The sequence below is a fragment of the Schistocerca piceifrons genome, chromosome 9 (assembly GCF_021461385.2).
Source record: "Schistocerca piceifrons isolate TAMUIC-IGC-003096 chromosome 9, iqSchPice1.1, whole genome shotgun sequence".
In the NCBI taxonomy this organism is placed as follows: domain Eukaryota; kingdom Metazoa; phylum Arthropoda; class Insecta; order Orthoptera; family Acrididae; genus Schistocerca; species Schistocerca piceifrons.
This window is the reverse complement of record NC_060146.1, coordinates 181,282,960-181,308,554: the sequence shown is the minus strand read 5'-3', so window position 1 is coordinate 181,308,554 and position 25,595 is coordinate 181,282,960. Positions and strand designations below refer to the sequence as shown.

At 46.0% G+C, this 25,595-nt stretch overlaps 1 protein-coding gene and 1 non-coding gene across 2 annotated transcripts in view; both read right to left on the bottom strand.

Annotated features, from left to right (window-relative positions):
• The window catches only part of LOC124716995 (RAC serine/threonine-protein kinase), a 694,752-nt gene that overhangs the window by 547,857 nt on the left and 121,300 nt on the right, over positions 1–25,595 (bottom strand). The gene's annotated exons all lie outside the window — the stretch shown is intronic.
• On the bottom strand, positions 19,773–19,847 carry Trnas-cga. The gene has a single exon. It is a non-coding gene; the product is annotated as a tRNA-Ser (tRNA).

Genomic DNA, 25,595 nt, shown 5'->3' with positions numbered 1-25,595 from the left:
AGCGGTAGTTTATCTCACCTGGTGGCCGCTAACGCCCCAGTTACCTGTCCTGGGGGTTAGTGTATGTAACGGCAGTGTACGTTTCCTCACCTTGCCACTGCTATCCACTAAGGCGTGTAGTTTTGACAGCTTTCTAGATTGCAGGCCGGTTGGTGATTCTTCTACTCTGGTGGAAGTGATTCCTTTCTCGTTCCGGGTGCTCTAAAGACAGTATTAAGGGGACGTCGTGCAGACCTCCGGTTCCGGCTTTGGCGTATTGTTCCATCGTTGCATTTGGTTTATCGGACGTCAGGTAGCTTCAGCAAGGTTAGTCATTCGTTAGACTGCCACGAGTCTGAGTTACCATCTTGTGAAGTGAATGCAACTCTTGGCAGCCCATTTCATCGCTCGCGAAAGTGTTTGTTGCCGGACCTTCTCAGAGGTCAATTCCTGGAGCACTGTCTGTGGCCCCTTGGTTCTTGTAAGACATGTGTGTTCTAAATGGATATCTGATCGCCAGTAATTCAGTGTAACGCTCCTTCAGCCCACGCCTTCTGCGGGTATAATCTGCCTCAGTACCCTTTAAGGAACTTATGAACTGGTCCTTGTGTTTTATTATTGTATTATTTATTACAATACCTTGTAATGCCTACATTAAAGGTTATACATGTCTAGTTAATAGTTCTGGTCGCCTTCTGGAATAAATCTAGCAGTGTAGTGTTCAGTGGATGTGAAGTGTTGTGTTACAAAGTTTATCATCATCTTATTTCACCCGTTTGGTAATCAGTTGCTTATTTTTTAATTAACCTTTGCTACTATATTTGCTGTTTTACAGCAGGTTTCTAAATTTTTATATTATTGCCGTTCCTGGCGTGTAAGGCCTTCAGCAGTGATTGTGGTCATTTGCCTTAAAATTCTAATTTGATATTTGTATTTTAGCAGTACGCCTTAAAACCTTATTTACTGCCTTTCCTGGCGTCTGATGCCTTCTGCTGTGTTTGTGGCGACTTACCTTTAATATTTCAGCACCTGTAATTTGTAAGTTGCAGCGAGTTTAAAGCAATTCTTAATTTATTGCGATTCCTGGCGTCTAAGGTCTTCTGTCCAGATCACAGTGGCTTGCTTTTAAAACATTATCTGCTGTATCTGTATTTAATGGTGATTTGCTACATTGTAACTCACTGGAAACACTATTATTTACACAGTTGTTTACTCCTTCATTAATAACGTGTGGTATTTTTATTTACTGTTGAGTCTGGAATTACCTCTTTAAAATACATTGTGTGTAACTCTAAAAGGCAACCAATAGTAACTGATTACGGCGCCGTCCAGAATCATAACCGAATCCTGCCTTCCCTTGACTACCAAGTTTCATAGGCGCAGAAAAGGAACATTGGGTTTAACGTTCCGTCGACATCGAGATCATTACAGACGGAGCAGAAGCTCGGCTTGTGACAAGGATGGGCAAGGATATCGGCCGTGCCCTTTCAAAGGAATTATCCAGGCATTTGCCTGGAGCGATTTAGGGAAATCACCGGAAACCTAAATCAGGATGGCCGGACGCAGGTTTGAACTGTCGTCCTCCCGAGTGCGAAACCAGTGTGCTAACCACTGCGCCACCTCGCTCGGAAGATGCGTGCAGGTCTTTTAATCATTAGCTTGGCAGTTGTGAGAAGTTGAAACCTGTCTCGCAGGTCAAAGCGAGGAGCAACAGCGCACAGAACCGATCGGGGCCCGCAGGTGAAGGTTTGCGAGTAAACCCGTGGACCACCACGCCCGGCGCTTCGCCAACAGTACTCGGAACCTGGCCGTGAACGCGCGTGTGATTTCACGCGACGCCAGGGAACTTCTGAAGAGCAGGAGAGAGAGAGAGAGGTTTCAAAACTTTTATTTTCTGGCAAAAACTTACGCGGATCTGCGTCTTTTCCACCAGCAACGAGTGTCCATGGCAGTCAGTAACTTCAGCGTTCGGAACTTACCTGGAACAAAAGGAACACAATTCATTAAATGACAGAAGTCATTATAGCTCACAGAAAGAAATTATTGAAGAAAAAAAGAATTTATTAAAACTGAAAGAATTTAAGTAACTAACAATGTTCTTCTCTTCAAAAATGAGGGCTCTCTGAAAAGTGATGCCTCGAAATTTTTATGTGAAAACTCTTAAAGCTTTTTAAATAAAACGACCATTATTCAAAAAGATTTCGGGCTTGCAGCCGGTCGTCGTTAGCTTCCATCCACGATATTTCGACTGGACAACTGCCAGCCATCCTCAGGTGAGCCATCGAAGACTGACGTAGACGCCCTCCGTTCCGTAATATATAGCGTGCAGCGAGTATTCCGCGCATGCGTCAAAATCGTATTGACAGACGAACCACACCGCCCGCCGGCAGCGCCCTCGCTGGTGGAACTGCAGAACTCAGCTGTCTCCGGCGTTGTCAATTGCCGCGGCCGTCAGAGTACTCTGACGTCTTCGTCTGGAGCAGATCTCAAAGATGACGGGGTTCCACGCATTATCTAGCTGGTAGCCATTGTCACGGTTGATAAGATTGTCTGTTATGCGAATTTCCACTGATTTTTTTATGACGGAGTCCCAAAAGGATGTTGCTGTGGCCAAAATTGTTGTCTTGTCATACTCCAGTGAGTGTCCAGTGGAAATGCAGTGCTCAGCAATTGCAGACTTGCTAGGTTGCAAAAGGAGAGTACAGCGTTGATGTTCAGTGCAACGTTCTTCTGTTCGCAATGTTTGTCCTATATATGACATGCCACACTGACAAGGTATTTTATAAATTCCCGCCTTCTGCAATACCAGATCGTCTTTCACTGATCCCAGCACGCCGGAAATCTTCGATGGTGGACGGAAAATTACTTTCACTTCGAAACCGTGGAGGATTCTTGCAATTTTGAAGGAAATGTTGCCAACAAAGGAAGAGCAAAATTAATGGAATATTTAGATCACCTCAACTCCATTCATGAGAATATTCGGTTTACTATGGAATTAGAGAAAAATGATTGCCTCCCTTTCTTGGATGTGCTAGTTAGACGGAAGAGTTTTGGCTCTCTGGGGCATTCGGTTTATCGAAAGCCCACACATACTGATTTGTATTTAAATTCGTCCAGCTGCCGTCACCCATCGCAAACAATGTGTGTACATAAAACACCTGCACACAGAGGTCATGTAATGTCAGATGCAGATAGTTTGCCTGAAGAGCTTGGCCATCTGAAGAGGGTTTTCAAAGAGAATGGATATTCTACCCGGCAGCAAGGCACTTGCAATTAAGCCAAAGAAACAGGGGGTGGAGAAACAAGATAGCACGCTTACTAAATATTCAGCTTTACTTCCCTTTGTTGGCAACATTTCCTTCAAAATTGCAAGAATCCTCCACGGTTTCGAAGTGAAAGTGATTTTCCGTCCACCATCGAAGATTTCCGGCCTGCTGGGATCAGTGAAAGACGATCTGGTATTGCGGAAGGCGGGAATTTATAAAATACCTTGTCAGTGTGGCATGTCATATATAGGACAAACACTGCGAACAGTAGAAGAACGTTGCACTGAACATCAAAGCTGTACTCGCCTGTCGCAACCTAGCAAGTCTGCAATTGCTGAGCATTGCATCTACACTGGATACTCAATGGAGTATGACAAGACAACAATTTTGGCCACAGCAACATCCTTTTGGGACTTTGTCATAAAAGAATCAGTGGAAATTCGCATGACAATCTGCTGCTGGCGGGCGGTGTGGTTCGTCTGTCCATATGATTTTCACACATGCGCGGAATACTCGCTGCACGCTATATATTACGGAACGGAGGGCGTCTACGTCAGTCTTCGATGGCTCACCTGAGGATGGCTGGCAGTTGTCCAGTCGAAATATCGTGGATTGAAGCTAACGACGACCGGCTGCAAGCCCGAATTATTTTTGAATATTTAGTTCGCCGGGAAAATTTTAAATTTCACAAAACGAACGTTATTAACATTCCATATTATTCACGGATATATATTTGTTTCTCAGCATAATCACTCTGGCGACAAAAAGTTTTCTGCCAACGAGAGACCAGTTTGTAGATACCGTCACTGTAGAATATTTGATAGTGCTGACACAGCCATAACCTCACCTCTGCTTGCACCGCTTCATCACTAAATGGGAACTGTAGCGAGGATCATCGATGACAGTGAATCGAAAGCATACGATTGTTGCTGATGCTGCAATGCTCGTATATTGTCCGGCACCGTCATACCGAAGGAGAGAGTGTTCCATGTGTGGATGAAGAATTCGACTTTGTGCTTTCACTTTTTTGAGGGGCTCTCATACACATATTTACGTAACGCAATACCATGTTACACGCCTCGGTTCGGGGCACTTCAGCAGCAGAGCGTTATAACTTAGTCTGCAAATTGGTAATATACACACATAAGAAAAATTATACATCACCTCGGTTCCGCGAGTTCCGGAACCTGTACAGAAAATAAGAATAGAGATCAACATAATCATTTCCGCCCTTTTTATTCCTCATCAAAACCACACACTGCATGTTGTACCACCACAGAGCGAGACCTTCAGAGGTGGTGATCCAGACTGCTGTACACGCCGGTACCTCTAATACCCCGTAGCATGTCCTCTTGCATTGATGCATGTCTGTATTCGTCATGACCTACTATACACAAGTTCATGAAGGCACTTTTGGTCCAGATTGTCCCATTCCTCAACGGCGATTCGGCGTACACCCCTCAGAGTGGTTTGTGCGTCACGTCGTCCATAAACAGCCCTTTTCAATCTATCACAGGCATGTTCAATAGGGTTCTTGTCTGGAGAACATACTGGCCACTCTAGTCGAGCGATGTCGTAATCCTGAAGGAAGTCATTCACAAGATGTGCACGATGGGGGCGCGAACTGTCGTCCGTGAAGACGAAAGCCTCGCCAATATGCTGCCGATATGGTTGCACTATCGGTCGGAGGATGCCATTCACGTATTGGACAGCCATTACGGCGCTTCCATGACCACCAGCGGCGTACGTCGGCCCCACATAATGCCACTCCAAAACAGCAGGAACCTTCACCTTTCTGCACTCGTTGGACAGTGTGTCTAAGGCGTTCAGCCTGTCCAGGATGCCTCCAAACACGTCTCTGACGATTGTCTGGTTGAAGGCATATGCGACACTCATTGGTGAAGAGAATGTGATGCCAATCCCGAGCGGTCCATTCGGCATGTTATTGGGTCCATCTGTACCGCACTGCATGGTGTCGTGGTTGGAGCCCCTCCGTCTAATAGGCACTGCCCATGCATCATTGTTTAGATCTTTGGGTGGATTTAGTGACATCTTTTAACAGTCAAAGACACTGTGTCTGTGATGCAATATCCACAGTCAACGTCTATCTTCAGAAGTTCTGGGAGTGGGGCTGATGCAAAGCTTTTTTTGATGTGTGTATATAATAGGGGTGGGGGTGGAAAAGGCTGGTAGCGCCTGACATCTCTGCTGCCCCGCAGGGCGAGTGTGTTCTGCACTGCTGAGCAGAGAAACGGGAAAGAGGAGATGGATATCGCTTTTTTGTCTGTCTGCCTGTCTATCCGTCTGCCTGTTCAGTAAAATTTTGCAGTTGATTATAAAATAACTTCCCAATGAGCTCGAGACTTGGAACCATCCATACAGCTCAGAACTGGGTGACAGTGCAACGTTAGCGAGCTTTTTTTGTCTGGTGAATGGTGGAGGGTACTTTCGGTACGACTGCCATTTCACACTTTTCGTGTTCCAGTCGCGAATGATATGCGCCAACTGTTGCTAAGTTCCAATGTGAGCTCTAACGTCTCTAATTTGTTCCTTCATGTCTTCGCGAGGTATATGTAGAAGGAAGCAATATATTGGTTGAGTGAACGGAAACTGAAATAAACCAGACATTTGCCATATCACATGTCTCTTTTGTAATTTCATGAAAATGTTTCAAATCAATCGAAAGATTTGTGACACATAAAACTATAAACAGAAAATATTAATTTACGAATTTAGTTATGGATAACTTAAATGCTAACGATCACACAGTCATGATGTGGGGAAAGCAAACCAAAGATTGAATTTCATTGGCAGAACACTTGGGAAATGCAATGGGTGTACTAAAGACACTACCGGCCTATTCTGGAGTTCTGCTGTTAGGGGTAGGATCCACAGCAAATGAGAGTTACGGAGGACATCGAAGAAGTTCAAAGAAGGGCAGCGCATTTTTTATTATCGCGAAATATGTGCGATAGTGTCACGGATATTATACCCGAATTGGGGGGAGGGGGCCATCATTTAAAACAAAGCTGTATTTCTTTGTGGCAGGATCATCTCGTGACATTTCAATCACTAAATTTCTCCTTCGATTGCGTAAATATATTACTGACACGTACCTACATAGGGGAACGACCATTGTGATGAACTAAGAGGGACCAGAACTCACAGGGAAAGATTTAAGTGTTCGTTTTCACCGCAAGCTGTTCGAGAGCGGAACGGCACAGAAATAGCTTGAAGGTGGGTCGATAAAACCTTTCGCAGGCACTAAATTGTGCACTGCAGAATAATCATGTAGATATAGAGTTAAATAAAAATCAATTTTTGATATATCAATTTTTAATTTGGACTCGGAAGAATGAAACAAATTGTCTTTGCCATAAACAGGCAGTCTTGAAAATATGTGTCTGAATTTTTAACAGCTGTGAAAATACTTGAAAGATTTTAAACGAGAAACTAGGGCCCATTCAGTGCATAACTGATGCATGTATAATTCACCTCCTTACTAGTACACTACTTACGAACTGATGCATGAATAGCACTTCCTTACTATTATCTATCGTGTGCAACCCACTTTTCTTGTTTTAAATCCTAAAAATATTTTCTTCGTCATTAAAAAAATTCACGATCATAAATTTTAAGGCCTATCCGTGTGTGGCTAGGAATCTGTAAGCGGCAAGGAGAACTTATTTTTAAACTTCTTTTGTCCGATCTAAAAAGTTGTAAATTAAAAATTCATGTGTACTTAGATAATTACTTTTCTGATTTCTCCGTTTCTCTACGCTACCCTATAAACCTGTGCTCCCCACATAAGAATACGCAAGCGAGTACACTGGTTGCATAATTCTACGAAGAAGCTGCAGCGGTCGTGGCTGCCTGTTGCTAGATAACCGCAAAGTAACTGTGTCACAGAATCGGGGAATCGTTTACCGTGAGACCAGGTCGTCGCGTGTCAAGCGCAGTCCGTATCGACGGAGTCTGTGATGTCACAGCAGCGGCTGTTCGCGACAGATGCAGTCATTGGGGCGGAGGAGGGGAAGTGAGAGTGGCGGGCAGGGGGAAGGGGGGAGGGGCGGGCCCGGAGCTATTCTGGGCGGCAGACGCGCCGCAGACGAGGCGGAAAAAGACCGCAACTGCAGAGGTCGTCTGTGCGCCCGACCCGCTGGCGCACGAGCCAGCCGCACTCACAACCCGCGCGACGCCCTCCCAAGTTTCCTACCACACCCCAATAAGTAATGCAACACGCTTTTTCTCTGAAAGCAGGATGGTTTTATTCAGAATTTGGATGTTCCACATTATTCCCCACTCCTTTGATCCGCCAGGGTAGCCGAGCGCGCTAACGCGCTGTTTCCTGGGGCCCTATCCAGTATCGTTCATATCGATCGGTGTAGTTGGTTCGTTTCGGTAGTGACGTCATTTTCGGTTCTTTATCGAAATATGCTATTCAGTAAGCTTCTGATACCGAACGGTCCTCCCACCGATTTTACGACAATTGTACTGAGAGGTTTTGGATTTCGTTGTGGCCCTGTCGATCAGTGAGCTGTGGTTTATGTACACCTATAATTTAGCAGTTTTAGCTTTGGATTTAGTGATTGTGTTACTAAAGAATCACCAGAGGACGCATCCGGTTGGAAAGTTAGTTCATAATAGATTATTTTCCTTTGTTAGAAATACGATTAGTTTGTTACTGTGAATGATTACATCCAAAAAGAAAACGTTTTCGGTCAATATTCTCTCAAAATATGTGTTATTTTAATGCAAATAAGAGTCTAAAGATCATTAAATAGCAAGACATCGGCTCTGCTTACGTATATTACATGAGTGTGAAATGACGTTACTAGTGACTTTGTGTACTTTTCCCCCACAAATGATTTAGTTAGTAATTATCGAAACGTGTTTACAACTTACAAGTATCAATGGAAAGCAATTATGTGCAGCCTGATATTAGAAACCTTCCAAACTATTACGCATTTCTGACTTACGCAGCATCGTTTGGCAACGAAGTCAGCCTACGTTCCTCCGCAATAGTACAAGAATTCAGCCGCGCGTAGTTGTTGTTTAACGTAGTCAACAAATTCAAGAAATAAAATGGAAATGTCGTGTGGCTAGGGCCTCCCGTCGGGTAGACCGTTCGCCTGGTGCAGGTCTTTCGATTTGACGCCACATTTTTTTAATTTTTTGTGTTTTTTTTGTTTTTTTTCTTTTTTTTTAAATTACCTCTTCCACTTCAGGCGTTGGCCCTTATCACCCATATTACCCCCAAAAACCTGTCTAGCCTAAAAACAAAAACAAAGCTAGTGCCACCGCCACTTTCATCCTGAAGCTAACTAGGACGTCCGTTCGCCACCACTTCAGGTTCCGCCAACGAACGAAAATTAAAGATGCCTCTGAACTTTTTACAAAAATAAAAGGAGAAAGGAAAGGGTATAATACTTTATTATATTTTATTTGTTGTTCATTGAGTTCTTATTTTGTTCTTGTGTATTTATTTGGATTCGAAAGCAGGTCTCCTGCCCCCTTTTTTTTTTAATCTTTTTTATGTATATAGATACCAAGGTGCGAACAGTCATAGTTAATCAAGCCTGGAAAACTAAAACAGAATGAAGACACCATCGAAGATAGGAAACATAAATAACATGAAAAGAAAGCTTCCACATCGTAGTTAGGCTTCTCAGCGACTGCGCCCACTGATGAAGATTGTTCAGTATATGCTCGTTTGTAGTTCGTTCTGACCTCATCTGCCACTGCCTGGAACATTCCAGCTGCACGGCGGGCTGTGAAAGGCACTCCATAGGTAGTTTGCGAAGCACTGTCGATATCTGGTATGCCCGGAAATAGCATGATGTCTTTCTTGCAAATAGAGCCAGAAGTCAAGGAAATTCTTGTGTCCGACACGACAGAGGTAATGGACCGCATGTCCACGTATCCAGGTGACGGAGTTGGTTCGAGTCTTGGGGTAAAATGTCTCATCCGGAAACAATAACGTGCGTGCAGATATATGCTCCGGCCTAACCCGCAAGAGATAAGCCAGCATCTGCCGCACTAGGTGCCAAACCGGTTCCGCCTCTCCACAGCTGAGGTGGTGCTCGTCAGAATCTACTGTATTACAACCCACACAATTGAGAGATTCTGCGATGTGGATATTGTAGAGACGTTCTTGCGTCACCAGCTTCCCATTAACGACTACGTACCATTGGGAAACAACATCGGAATCAAGCATGGCATCGTGTACAGTCTTCCACACCACGCGCCACCGTACGTCAGGATATTTTAGTTCGACCACATTTAGGGGGCGGCGTTGCAGCATGTCATGATATAGGCGTCGAGTTGTGGCCATTTGTGGTGTCGTGAGCGCTACACTGCAATAACTTTGTTCTAAATAGAAACGTCGTATATAAAAGAGGGGCGCTGGGATGTCCTGTAGTGGCACCGGCGCTCTTACTGAAGCAGGTCGTAGCGCCGTCAGAAGCAGACTCGTGAGGCTCGTAGGACAACGGCGCAGCAGACATAAATGTGAGCTAACATAGAGGGCAATGGCCCTATCATGGACGTTAACTAGGCCGAGACCACCTTTTTCCTTGGGGAGGGTAAGAGATACGTATCTGATCTTCAGTAACATACCAGCGGTGACGAAGTACCCCAGGGCTGCCATAATGCTACGAGCCAAGGGTTGCGGAATGGGTAGCGTTTGGGCGACATGCGGTATGCGGGACGCAAGGTATACATTGGCATAATACGCCCGCTGAACGATGTTGAGGGATCGCAAGCGCTGATTTGCAATTCCGGCCCTAATTTTGTTAAGAAGGCGTCGATAATTGAGCGTCGTCGCGCGTCGCACGTCGTTCATGAAATCTAAGCCCAAGCAGCGGACAGTATCACTGAAGCGTAAGGGGGCAATGTGTTCCTGCGGTAGCCCAATCCCGATGCGCAAGGCGACAGACTTGTCAACGTTGATTTGGCTACCAGAAGCTGTACCGTAGGTTGCAATCCAGTCCAACGCCGCGGCCATATCGTCAGCTCCACGTATGACGATCATCAAATCATCCGCATATGCGGTGCAGCGATAGATGGAGCCGCCGAACTGTATCCCAGTGAGCCTGTCTCGGAGACCACACAACAAGGGTTCTAAGGCCAATGCAAATAACAATGTTGATAATGGACATCCCTGTCGTACTGATCGGCGGATCGGCATGGGTGCCGTCAGTCTTCCATTGACAAGAACTCGAGAAGTTGCACCATGTAGTAGGCGTGTCAACACTGTGATAAAGGGGTCGGGGTATTCCATGCGCCGCAGAACGGCCGTGAGGAAAGTGTGGCCCACACGGTCAAAAGCCTGGCTAAAGTCGATAGACGCCAGGGCTGCCGGCAAACGTCTCACCCGTGCAAGGGAGATGAGATCTCTGTAACGACATAACGCAGTTCTGATGTTGTTGGGTCCCCCCAAGGACATCTGATCGCTGGACAGGACGTGCAATAGTGTGGCGCGAAGACGTTCTGATAGCAGCCTCGAGAAGATCTTGAAGTCGCTGTTCAGTAACGTTAAGGGGCGATAATCGCGGACATGATTCCGTCCCTGCGGCTTATGGATGGGGACAATCAGTCCTTCCAAGAACGGTGCAGGCAACGGTATACCTAGGGACATCAATTTCTGACAAATTTCAACCCAACACGGTACCAACAGTTGTTTAAATGCTCGATAGAACTCTAATGGTAATCCATCGATTCCTGGTGATTTATGGGGAGCACCTTTACCAATGGCGTCGAGCACTTCCTCTTCTGTCACTTCTACCAGTAAAGTCGGTACCATGTCTGGTGGAACTGTACCGTGGACATGTGCTGAAACGGTGTCTACCGTCGCCATATCAGGGAGCACTGCTGAATAAAGTTGAGCGTAATGCCCATAGAAGGCTTCTGCTGTATCTGCTTGTTCTGCCACGTGTCGTCCGTCGTCCGTTATCATGTCGGTTACCAGTGCCCTACTGCGCCTCCTGCGTTCTAGGAGCACGTGGTGCATAGATGGCCTTTCTGATTGTAACATGTCGGGAGCACGCGACCGTATAACAGCGCCTTGTAAATGATGGCGTGCTAAGGAGACGAGCTGCGCTTTCGCGCGAATGACTATGATCTGCCTGTCAGGTGAGGGCTCCATAGCAAGACATTCCCGTAGGACGGTGTAATAAAAGTTTTCCGTGCTCCTCCTCCATGCCGCCGCTTCCCGGCCGTAAGCCATGAAGGTGCGCCTAAGAGCAGGCTTCGCACATTCAATCCACCAACTGAGGGTCGATCGGTAACGACCACGACGCTGTAAGGACGCGTTCCACGACTCTTCGATAGCACCTTTACATGCCGGCTCGTCCAGATGGGCGACGTTCAGTTTCCAGGGGTGCCTACTGCGTCACACACGTGCAGGTTGGAGGGCAATGGTGCAAATATAGGCTGTGTGGTCGGTGAATGCAGTGGGCCAGAGCTCTGCTCCTCTCGTCGCCGTCGAAAGGGTGCTTGTGACGTAAATCCTGTCCAACCGACTTGATGAATGGCTTGTATAATGGGTGTAACCAGGAGCTGGGCCATGGATGGGGCGCCACGTGTCAATCAGGTGGAGGTCACGCACTAGCATTTCCAATTCCGCACACGGAACGTGATGTGGCTGCTGATCAGGTGGAGATAATGTACAGTTAAAATCTCCTCCGATCACCATATCGTCTATGTGGCCCATAAATAGACGCGTAATATCTTCCGAAAAAAAGCGGGCCCGATCTCTCCGCCTCCCTGATCCTGAAGGGGCATATACATTGATGAGTCGGACACCGTTGACAGTTACTGCCATGGCTCTTGCACTCGGTAAGTACAGTACGTCCGTAGCCGCCAAGCCGTCCCGTAGCAGAACAGCCACGCGACAATCGGTAGAAGAGGCGTGGGAGATGTGGGCGGCATATCCGTAGAAGTCAGGGAAACTAGCGACACATACTTCTTGTAAGAGGGCCACGTCGATGTCCGCCGCATCGAGCATGCGTTTGAGCATTGTCAGTGTGTGTGTGGTGCCCTTATCGCATTGATATTGATGGTGGCAAGGCGAAAGGTGTGCTGCCTAGTCTCTTCACCTAGGGTAGACGCCATGGCAATCAAAAATAACCGCGAGAGATGCCGGACCCACCAAACCCGTTACAAATTATGAGTCTTTGCCGCCAGGAGGGGCATCCCCAATGCCACCCCCTCCTCTGTCACCCGTTCCCTCTCCAGGAAGTTCCTCAACATCGGCCGACCACAGTGGGTGCAACACGATGCTGTGTAGCTGATCGGCACCCAAATCTTTCTCACGTACGTCGTCTTTGGCAGAGGTAGACGGAGCGCCATCCACCGACGCGACCTGCTGCATCTGTGGTGCAAGTTGTAACTGGGCACTAGTAGTATGGGCAAGTGAACCGTCTACACCACTTAGATCCTCAGCAGGCGCATTATCCATGCCGTCGGATGAGATGTCACCTTCTTGACCGGCCGTGTGGAGGAGGCAATCGTCAGAAGGGGTCCGCCGACGTCGCTTGCGTCGTCGAGGCGAACGTTGCTTTCGAACGTGGACATCCGTATCCGAATGTGGGAGGCAATCCAGCGTCGTATCACCTTCCGCTAGGAAAGCCGCGGTCGGGACAATGTTCGCGTCCACGCCCATCGCGTTCTGAATGTGATGTTGCGTCTGGATTCCGTGGGACTGTTGCTGCTGTTGTTGCTGTGGAGGGGGCGACATATGGGTTGGTATAGGGGGTCCTTCCTCTTCCTCCCTTGGTACTTCTGACGACTTTGGAAGTATCTGATCGCCCGCTTCGTCCTCATCTAGGGTGCGCATCGTCGTCTGAGCGTACGTGAGGGGCAGGATTGTCGTCCCCGTCGGGGAAGCGGAGTCTCCCAGCGGTATCTGCGTAATTCTACGTTGTAAGCAGCTCGATCGAACATGGCCTTCCTGCCCACATCCGGAACAGGTACGCGGTTGACCGTCGTACATGATGATTGCACGACAGCCACCGATGTTCAAATAGGACGGCACATGTTTCTTGAGCTCAAGTTTAATTTGGCGCACACCATTGTAGACCTTGTACGTCGAGAAAGTTTGCCACTTTTCTGCAACGTGGCTGATAACATTGCCATATGGTCGGAAGGCGTCCTTGACAACTTCCTCTGGGACCTCGAAGGGGAGCTCAGAAACCCTAACAGTCCTTAGGCCCATGCCTGCATGATCCACCGTCACGGCACCGATATGCCCGTCAGAATGTTTGAATCTGAGTGAGTTCGAGTATTTAGACACCACTGTCGCGCAGACCTCTGCACTGGTCATTTTCACATAAACCACGCTCGCCGTTATAGAAAAATGTATTCCGACGACAGTCGCCGGATCTAAACGTAGATCGTCGCGTATGAACTGTTCTATTTCATAGGCTCGAGGACGCGCATGATCTGGTTGAAAAGTAATTTTGATCGTATAGTGGCGCCATGTGTGTGCCATAATCGGACTGAACGTGGAAAAAATACAACTCGCGCCGCGCGAAAGTAAACACAAGTAAGCGCTCACGGTCGCGCAAGGCGGGGCGCAGCGGACGTCCTCGCCCCACCGCAGCCGAAAGCAGACTGTGAAAGCCTGCAAATGGTTCAAATGGCTCTGAGCACTATGGGACTTAACGTCTATGGTCATCAGTCCCCTAGAACTTAGAACTACTTAAATCTAACTAACCTAAGGACGTCACACAACACACAGTCATCACGAGGCAGAGAAAATCCCTGACACCGCCGGGAATCGAACCCGGGAACCCGGGCGCGGGAAGCGAGAACGCTACCGCACGACCACGAGCTGCGGACATCACTTCGGCGACCTGCGCGTCGATGGGGATGAAATGATGATGATTAGGACAACACAACACCCAGTCCCTGAGCGGAGAAAATCTCCGACCCAGCCGGGAATCGAACCCGGGCCCTTAGGATTGACAGTCTGTCACGCTGACCACTCGGCTACCGGGGCGGACAACAAATTCAACAAACAACATAGAACAAAATGAGATCAACAAAAAAAAAAGTGGTTAGCGCGGGATTGCTATACGAAAGGGCACGGGTTCGGGCACGGATGGGTGCAAAAATTTTTTTTCCCTCTTCATATATGCAACACGTGTTGAGACATTGTTATTCGTGTAAGTTAAGATTTTTCTGCAATATTACTTACATGTAAGAGCGCATTTCCTCAGTAATGATTTCGTTACTTCTGTGTATTTAAAATACGAAATATGAAATTGTTGGAGATGAAATAATTGTGAATGAAACAACCGACAGTAACCTTTATATTTTTTTCTTGTCACAAATAATTCACCATTTTTTCCGAATATGTAGCGATTTCCGAGTATGCAGTTAGACAGGAATCTAAGAGCACAACTTAAATTACTGGGAAAGTAAGTAGCAGCAGTCATCTTCATAATCTTGCTTGTCACAAGTCTTTATCTGCGATCGAATCCTCAACAACGGTAGACAGATGAAAGATCTCCGCAGTAATATTTTTAGACTGTTCAACAATAAGTGCCTCTCCATACCCAGGGTTGCTGTGTTTGTTTCAAATAAAATAACCACAAACGACAATCACAATAGCAATCCTTAACGCTCCTTCAGTGTCACTGAACTGTGACCTACTAACCTCATTTTCGTCCTACATTTCCGCTGGTATTTTAGCATCACTTCGTACTGCAAAAACGCAAGTTCGGTACTTGGAAGAATATCGCGCCTGTGTCGTCTGCTAGCCGCTTCGTGTTCGTGGCGCTGTGCGAGCTGCAGTGCGCATGCGCGGATGTGCGGCCGCTTGCTTTTGATTGGCTTGCGCGACGCGAACCGACAACAGCGCTTCGGTTCTCTAGACCCGAACGGTATCGTTACCGAAATGCATACTCAATAAAGATGGGACATTAAATAGAGTACTAGACCGTTCGGTGCTCTTGAGTACCGAAACGATCGGCACAATGGCGGAAAGATACAGAATAGGCACCCTCGACTCGGGTAGGCGCGCCGCCCCGAATCGAATCCGCCTGGCGGATTAACGGCGAAGGGCCGGTGTGTCGACCAGCCTGGATGGGATTTTTAGGCGGTTTTCCACATCCCCCTAGGTGAACACCGGGCTGGTCCCCACGCTTCGCCTCAGTTACACGACTCGCAGACATTTGCAACACATTCGCACTATTCCATGGCTTATATTAGACACAGACAGCTGGGGTCCACTGATTCCTTCCTGGGGGGGCTATGGGGTGACGCCAGGAAGGGCATCCGGCCACCCCTTAAACTTAACATGCCGTATCCGATTAACCATGTACGACCCTGCGTATCAATGGGACAAGGCTCAGACAAAGAAAGAAAGAAAGAATTATTCCCCACTCCTTTGACTAAAACACTCTATTTCTCAACATAGTCTCTGTTCAATGTGACGGCCTTGGTGCACCTTAGTGGGAGGGCTGTATGCTTGCGTGGTATCACTCTACTGGTCGAGGTCAGAGCCAATGACCTGCTGCGTCAAAAACCTCCCCATTATCCACGTACAGCTTCCCATGGAGTGCATCCTCCATTGGGCGAAACAGCTGGAAAGTGCGAGGTCCGGGCTGTAGGGTGGATGAGCAAGAATAGTCCACTGAAGTTTCTTGAGCTCCTCTCGGGTGCGCAACCTTGTGTGAGGCCCTGCGGTGTCATGGAGAAGTTCGTTTGCATTTTTGTGGCGACGAAGACGCTGAAGTCGTTTCATCAGTTTTCTGAGGGTAGCACAGTACACTGCAGATCCGATCGTTGCAACAAGAGGCAGAGCATCAAACAGAATAACCCCTTCAAAGTCCCACTATACGGTCGCCATGACATTATCGACGTAGGGTACGGCTTTGAACTACTTCTTCGGAGGTTAAGTGGTGTAGCGCCACTCCATGGATTGCAGTTTCGCTTCCGGCTCAAAGTGATGAACCCGTGTTTCATCGCCTGTGACAATGTTCGACACAAAGCTGTCGCTATTAGCCTCGTAACGAGCCAGCAATGCCCTACAGATGGTCCTTCGTTGCTCTTTACGCTCTTCTGTTATTCGATAAGGAAGCCAGTGGGCACCCCAGCTGGTGGACGAGTGTGCCAGCACTACAAACAGCTGAAGAGCGAGGGGTTTGATTGTGTTCCGTCAATCACCTCGAATGCGTGTGTGTTTCAACGTTGCAGGAGTCACAACTGAGTGCGGCCGGCCGGCATGTGGAAGATTGGACAAATTTGCGAGACCTTGTTGAGATGACGACTCACCGTGCTTTTGTTCACTGCCAGGTCTCTGTAGATACTCTGCAAGTGCCTGTGAATAGCTGCGATGCTCTGGTTTTCCGTCAAAAAGAAACTCAATGACAGCTCTCTGTTTGATACACAGTTACTCCACAAAATATTCGTCTAATACATAATTGTCTGTATAAGGGTGTATCAAGGGTGGAGAACTAGCGGATTGAAATAAAGCAGGAACAAGGACGTCCTTATTGATCAATGAAAACGAGAATACAATAAAGAAGCACAGATTTCTATGTAAATGAACATAGTTAAGCATTCAGAAGTAAAGACAAGCAATGGAAGACGCAAAGTAAGTAATCGTCTACAGTACTGAAAATCACACTTTGAAGAGAGAATGTTGTTGTTAGCAGGGCCTCCTCCGCCTTTCCTCTTTATAATCCCTTGCATTCTTCTTGGCACGGATTTCACCAGAGAGTCTGTTGTTTGCACTGTACTTTTACGCGATCTGTATATCATTTCTACTGGATATCTGACGATTCCTGATGTTTCTGTCGAGTAAATGCCACAAGTTCTCGACAGGAATAATGTCTGAGAATTGTGGTGGTGTCTGCATCCAGTGGGGCGTGTTATACAGCAGACACAGCTCTGTACCTAGAGCCGTATGTTTTGGATCATTATCTTGTGTGAAAATACACTACTGGCCATTAAAATTGCTACACCACGAAGATGACATGCTACAGACGCGAAATTTAACCGACAGGAAGAAGATGCGGTAATATGCAAATGATTAGCTTCTCAGAGCATTCACAGTACACTGCCGGTGGCGACACCTACAACGTGCTGCCATGAGGAAAGTTTCCAACCGATTTCTCATACACAAACAGCAGTTGACCGACGTTGCGTGATGAAACGTTGTTGTGATGCCTCGTGTAAGGAGGAGAAATGCGTACCATCACGTTTCCGACGTTGATAGAGGTCGGATTGTAGGCTATCGCGTGTGCGGTTTTCGTATCGCGACAGTGCTGCTCGCGTTGGTCGAGATCCAATGACTGTTAGCAGAATATGGAATCGGTGGGTTCAGGAGGGTAATACGGAACGCCGTGCTGGATCCCAACGGCCTCGTATCACTAGCAGTCGAGATGACAGGCATCTTATCCGCATGGCTGTAACGGATCGTGCAGCCACGTCTCGATCCCTGAGTCAACAGATGGGGACGTTTGCAAGACAGCAACCATCTGCACGAACAGTTTGACGACGTTTGCAGCAGCAGCTCCGAGACAATGGCTGCGGTTACCCTTGACGCTGCATCACACACAGGAGGGCCTGCGATGGTGTACGACGAACCTGGGTGCATGAATCGCAAAAAGTCATTTTTTCGGATGAATCCAGGTTCTGTTTACAGCATCATGATGGTCGCATCCGTGTTTGGCGACATCGCGGTGAACGCACGTTGGAACCGTGTATTCGTCATCGCCACACTGGCATATCATCCGGCGTGATGGTATGGAGTGCCACTGGTTACACGTCTGTCACCTCTTGTTCGCATTGACAGCACTTTGAACAGCGGAAGTTACATTTCAGATGTGTTGCGACCCGTGGCTCTACCCTTCATTCGATCCCTGCGAAACCCTACATTTCAGCAGGATAATGCACGACCGCATGTTGCAGGTCTTGTACGGGCTTTTCTGGATACAGAAAATGTTCGACTGTTGGCATGGCCAGCACATTCTCCAGATCTCTCACCAATTGAAAACGTCTGGTTAATGGTGGCCGAGCAACTGGCTCGTCACAATACGCCAGTCACTACTCTTAATGAACTGTGGTATCGTGTCGAAGCTGCATGGGCAGCTGTACCTGTACACGCCATCCGAGCTCTGTTTGACTCAATGCCCAGGCGTACCAAGGCCGTTATTACGACCAGAGGTGGTTGTTCTGGCTAGAGATTTCTCAGGATCTATGCATCCATATTGCGTGAAAATGTAATCACATGTCAGTTCTAGTATAATATATTTGTCCAATGAATACCCGTTTATCATCTGCATTTCTTCTTGGTGTAGCAATTTTAATGGCCAGTAGTGTATAATCTCCATTAAGACCCATATGATTCACATTACTGGATATATGTGTTTTTAGAATATTTACGTAGGAGTTATGGTTCATAATGCCATGAATGGCGACACCCACACCATTTGCACTCATGCACCACCACACACGTACTGAATCTCCTCCATGTTTCACTGACTCTGTTATATTTCTCTCTTCAAATTCACAATTCTTTCTCTCCACACTGTTACGCGCCCTTTAGACTTAAACAGCTCAAATCGACTCTCGTCGGTAAATACAACCTTTTCCCAGGAATCAAACCCATCAGATTTGTGTTCCGTTACAAATGCAAGTCGCTTTCTTCTGTTGATCTTACTGAGGTACGGCTTTCTACAGGCTGTTCGGCCTCCACACATAGCTTCATGAAGCATATTTCTTACAGTCTGTGCTGAAACAGACCTTCCTGTAAGCAGATGAAAAGCAAGAGCAAGATGTGGAGCGCTCAGCTTCGGGTTTTTGATGATTTTTCGAAGTAGCTGTCGTTTCTCTCAGGACGACCACTTTGTGAGTTGTTTTCGTACTTCTTGCTCTTATTAAACCTGTATACAATATTCTTCATTGTACTTGTAGGTCTACCAACGGTTTCTCAGATTTCTTGAAAACGTTTTCCTTGTCGAAACAAGCTGACGCATATTTCTGTCTCTTCCTTCATAGTTTCGCAACGTTTCCGCATCATATTACGTAAATATCACTCAACAGCTTTCAGACTGGAGAGGAAACTATTCAGTGTGCTGGATGGAACACGACTGCTTAACGAACGCGAGAAGGGCTTGCGTCAGTCCGGCCCAATACCACAGATATTGCTTACTAGACGAATACTTGTTTGGCGTCCATTGCGGCGTGATTTTACATCGCATGTATTTGGTCACAAATTAAGCGACGTCTGGACCACAAAGAGCGTTTTATTTCCACGTGTAGAAATCAAGCAATGTACGGAAATGTTCAAATGTGTGAGAATTCGTAAGGGACCAAACTGCTAAGATCATCGGTCCCTAGACTTACAAACTACTTAAACTAACTTACGCTAAAGCCAAAACACACCCATGCCCGAGGGAGGACTAGAACCTCTTACGGGAGGGGCCGCAATGTAAGACAATAGTTCCAGAATGAGATTTTCACTCTGCAGCGGAGTGTGCGCTGATATGAAACTTCCTGGCAGATTAAAACTGTGTGCCCGACCGAGACTCGAACTCGGGACCTTTGCCTTTCGCGGGCAAGTGCTCTACCAACTGAGCTACCGAAGCACGACTCACGCCCGGTACTCACAGCTTTACTTCTGCCAGTACCTCGTCTCCTACCTTCCAAACTTTACAGAAGCTCTCCTGCGAACCTTGCAGAACTAGCACTCCTGAAAGAAAGGATATTGCGGAGACATGGCTTAGCCACAGCCTGGGGGATGTTTCCAGAATGAGATTTTCACTCTGCAGCGGAGTGTGCGCTGATATGAAACTTCCTGGCAGATTAAAACTGTGTGCCCGACCGAGACTCGAACTCGGGAACTTTGCCTTTCGCGGGCAAGTGCTCTACCAACTGAGCTACCGAAGCACGACTCACGCCCGGTACTCACAGCTTTACTTCTGCCAGTACCTCGTCTCCTACCTTCCAAACTTTACAGAAGCTCTCCTGCGAACCTTGCAGAACTAGCACTCCTGAAAGAAAGGATATTGCGGAGACATGGCTTAGCCACAGCCTGGGGGATGTTTCCAGAATGAGATTTTCACTCTGCAGCGGAGTGTGCGCTGATATGAAACTTCCTGGCAGATTAAAACTGTGTGCCCGACCGAGACTCGAACTCGGGACCTTTGCCTTTCGCGGGCAAGTGCTCTACCAAGGCAATAGTTATTATTCATTTCGCAGCTATATTTGTATGACTGCGCGTATTATAGTCTATGCGCCGCGGTCGGACGAGTACTTTGTGCAGTCACTGTACATCCGTCACAGATGCCATTTTGAAGATCACGTACGTACAGCGCCACCACCAATCGAAATTTCATGAAACTGTAGAGGCTGAAAGGGAATATTCCACGATGTTCCACACCAAATTCGAAACTTTTACAACCGAAAATGTGGAGAAAAAAATGGGCTGCATTACTTGTAAAACGCCAATTGTATATCTCAGCAAAAGTATCTGGACGACATTCATATGGGATATGTGGAACCTTCGTCTTTATGACGGCTTGAACTTTGTTCGGGACACTTTCAATGACATTTCTGAATGAATGATTTTATCTTGGAACTCCTGCATTTGGTCCGTGTTTGCATAGAAAACAGTAATATCAGAAAATTGAGTCCGCATTGATGCAAAACACCTTGTTATTCGTTTATTTCTTTATTCTCCCAAACTACAGGGCTATTACAAATGATTGAAGCGATTTCATAAATTCACTGTAGCTCCATTCCTTGACATATGGTCACGACACACTACAGATACGTAGAAAAACTCATAAAGTTTTGTTCGGCTGAAGCCGCACTTCAGGTTTCTGCCGCCAGAGGGCTCGAGAGCGCAGTGAGACAAAATGGCAAGGAGCCGAGAAAGTGTATGTCGTGCTTGAAATGCACTCACATCAGTCAGTCATGACAGTGCAACGACACTTCAGGACGAAGTTCAACAAAGATCCACCAACTGCTAACTCCATTCGGCGATGGTATGCGCAATTTAAAGCTTCTGGATGCCTCTGTAAGGGGAAATCAACGGGTCGGCCTGCAGTGAGCGAAGAAACGGTTGAACGCGTGCGGGCAAGTTTCACGCGTAGCCCTCGGAAGTCGACGAATAAAGCAAGCAGGGAGCTAAACGTACCACAGCCGACGGTTTGGAAAATCTTACGGAAAAGGCTAAAGCAGAAGCCTTACCGTTTACAACTGCTAGAAGCCCTGACACTCGATGACAAAGTCAAACGCTTTGAATTTTCGGCGCGGTTGCAACAGCTCATGGAAGAGGATGCGTTCAGTGCGAAACTTGTTTTCAGTGATGAAGCAACATTTTTTGTTAATGGTGAAGTGAACAGACACAATGTGCGAATCTGGGTGGTAGAGAATCCTCACGCATTCGTGCAGCAAATTCGCAATTCACCAAAAGATAACGTGTTTTGCGCAATCTCACGGTTTAAAGTTTACGGCCCCTTTCTCTTCTGCGAAAAAAACGTTACAGGACACGTGTATCTGGACATGCTGGAAAATTGGCTCATGCCACAACTGGAGACCGACAGCGCCGACTTCATCTTTCAACAGGATGGTGCTCCACCGCACTTCCACCATGATGTTCGGCATTTCTTAAACAGGAGATTGGAAAACCGACGGATCGGTCGTGGTGGAGATCATGATCAGCAAATCATGTCATGGTCTCCACGCTCTCCCGACTTAACCCCATGCGATTTCTTTCTGTGGGGTTATGTGAAAGATTCAGTGTTTAAACCTCCTCTACCAAGAAACGTGCCAGAACTGCGAGCTCGCATCAACGATGCTTTCGAACTCATTGATGGGGACATGCTGCGCCGAGAGTGGGAGGAACTTGATTATCGGCTTGATGTCTGCCGAATCACTAAAGGGGCACATATCGAACATTTGTGAATGCCTAAAGAAACTTTTTGAGTTTTTGTATGTGTGTGCAAAGCATTGTGAAAATATCTCAAATAATAAAGTTATTGTAGAGCTGTGAAATCGCTTCAATCATTTGTAATAACCCTGTAGTTTCGGCGACAAATATCACCGTCACCAGTGTTTTTTTTTTTTTAATCTAAAACATGCAGAAAATAGCATGGTTATACAAACACATTACCAAGTTATTACATTTTTACTATTCGTTTTTTAATATAGTTTTCTATGGACACTTTTATACTACCTTATTTATTGTATGTTACAGCATGTTTTAAGCAATTATTGTCACTGTCTGCGATATATTTTCTGAGCGCTTTTTGTTTCTGTTGCAGTTTTTCCACTTAGCGAACATCATGTCATCTGCAAACATGTAAGCGGCTGTTAGTAAACAAAATACTAAAAGGTGAACTTCGTATGTCAGCAATATATACTTGGGGTTGTGGTAGTGTTGTGGAAACCAGTTATTTGGTGTGGACTGAGCTGTTACATAGCTATTCGTGTACTCACGTTCGTTGGATTGTATGTGGCTGCTTTTATACAAAGAAAAACAAAACTTTCGCACTCTGTTTCTGATCCAGAACATTACGCCGTCTTGATGTTCGCGTGTGTCGCTAAGTAAAAAAAAAAAACGGTAACAGAAACAAAAAGCGCACAGAAAATATGTCGCAGACAATGAGAATAATTGCTTAAAACATGCTGTAACATACAATAAATAAGGTAGTATAAAAGTGTCCATAGAAAACTATATTAAAAAACGAATATCAAAAAACGTAATAACGTCCTACTCTGTTTGAACCATGCTATTTTCTGCATGTTTTAGATCTAAAAAAAAAACCACTGATGATGGCGATATTTTTCGCCGAAACTAGTTTGGGGTAATAAAGACATAAACGAATAACAAGGTGTTTTGCATCAAGGCGCACTCAATTTTCTGATATTACTATTTCTGAATGTCTCTGGAGTAGTGACATCCCTTCTGACGGTGGGGTCTCCAGCTGATGTTCGAAATGACCCCAAAGATGTTCCACTGGGTTCAGACTGCGATTCCTAAGACGCCAGTCCACTTCAGGAATTTTACTGTGCACAAACCTTTGCCTCACAGATGTTGCTTTAAGACAGGATCCATAGAAAGAATCATTTCCTCCGAACTTTGCGCGTACCGCATGCAATACAAAATGCTATAATACACACTATGTGATCAAAAATATCCGGAGAAATTCAAAAGCCGTCCGCTGTGGCCGAGCGGTTCTAGGCACTTCAGTCCGGAACCGCGCTGCTGCAGGTTCGAATCCTGCCTCGGGCATGGATGTGTGTGATGTCGTTAGGTTAATTAGGTTTAAGTAGTTCTAAGTCTAGGGGACTGATGACCTCAGATGTTAAGTCCCGTAATCCTTAGAGCCATTTGAACCAATATTTAAAAGGTAAATATAAATAACAAAAAATTCGCTACATGGCGCCCAGCGTTGTAAGCGAAATCTCTCTCTCTCTCTCTCTCTCTCTCTCTCTCTCTCTCTCTCTCTGCGCCCGTTCGGTAAGGCTTTTGCTCGCCCGGCCATCTCACGCTACGTGACTATCTGGCGTCGAAGAGTCTGACTTGTTTGTGATCCTACCTACTTGCCAGCCTCTCGTAACAAATCTTTGCATTAAAACACAGCAACAAAAATTTAATAAACGTGGGGCGGGATGTGGCATAAACGCCGTAATAGACTTGGTGAACTCAAGTCTCCTCAGTTATCGAAAGCGAAAGACGTATATCTATTGATGTCAGTGGAAACATCAACACTTTCGCATCACGGAAAGCACTCTGCGTGCTCCAGCTTCACTAGAAATCAGGGTGTACACACAGAGTTTTTAAAAGTACAAGTACATGAAACAGCAGATAGAAGTTTCAATCGCTATAATGCATTTAATTTTTAATAACATTAACCAATCATAATAATCTTATTTAATTTTTTTTTTAAATAGTGAATGAATAATGCCTTTAACAAATTTGTTTGTGTGGCCATCCAAAAATAATAATAATAATAATAATAATAATAATAATAATAATAATGTTCAAATGTGTGTGAAATCTTATGGGACTTAACTGCTAAGGTCATCAGTCCCTAAGCTTACACACTACTTAACCTAAATTATCCTAAGGACGAACACACACACCCATGCCCGAGGGAGGACTCGAACCTCCGCCGGGACCAGTCGCACAGTCCATGACTATAGCGCCCAGACCGCTCGGCTAATCCCGCGCGGCGGCCATCCTCCGCAGCAAGCATATAAATACTTGTTTTGCAAATCAAACTGCCTTTTCATGCTGCTAATTATTTTATTTATTCCATACGCGGCTCTATCCCCCCCCCCCTGTCTCTCTCACTCATACGCACACACGCGGTATAAACATCATAAACAGTAGTTAGTATCGAACATATACTTCGTTAGGTTGGCAACAAATAGGTAAACATACCAAAGACGATGAAACACGTAACGGAGTCACAATATTTACGCTGTGAAAAGAAGTGTACGACGAAATAGTTGTATAGAGTGACAGAAGAACGATAGTCCACCACAAAAAAGAGTGAGAAACATGGTGAACAGTGTGCGGATGGCCAAAATACAAAGATGTGAATGTAGAACAGTGATAAAAGTGGTAGTGCGACCTCCAGACCAGATGTGAGGTAACGCAGATCAGCAAATCGTAAGTAATTACATTTTTACAAAAAATCGCGAAGTGAACTGTTTGATAATCTATAACTAACAAAACTGTATCATTATATATCCCACTGATGGTGCCTTAGAACAGGAGAAGGCGAAACGCGTATGGGATAAACAAAATAATTAGCAGTAGGAAAAGGCAGTTTGATTTGCAAAACAAGTATTAATAATGCCTTTGTTTATCTTACATGGGACTATACAGCACACACCATTAAATTTCTACTTGTAGCGGTTGTAATTAAAATTACGTTAGTTGTACATTTTTACGGGCCCGAATTATTATTTTCGGAGGCCGGTAAGTGTCGAGTATGTTACACCTCTGCAAACACCTGAAAGTGCTTCAAAAATAAATGAAACGATATGTGCCAGGGTAAAGACTGAAAATATCTTCATTCTTCCTCAACGACGTGCGCCACGGGTATACGAAGTTAGAAAAGAAGCGGCAGTCATCACAAAATTAGTATCGTAGGAGCGGGACAATAGCTACATTCTATAAATAGCTACATTCTATAAAAAATAGCTACATTCTCTAAACAAAGGACGCAGCTGTTCGATCAGAGAACGACATTTCTGTACCACGACGTAATTCCCGTGTTTATGCGATAACGCGATAATCTCCACGCCATCGCTTTGGAGTGTCGGCAGCGACGCACCGCGGCTTTCGGCGTAATAATATTAATGGCGGCCGTGTTT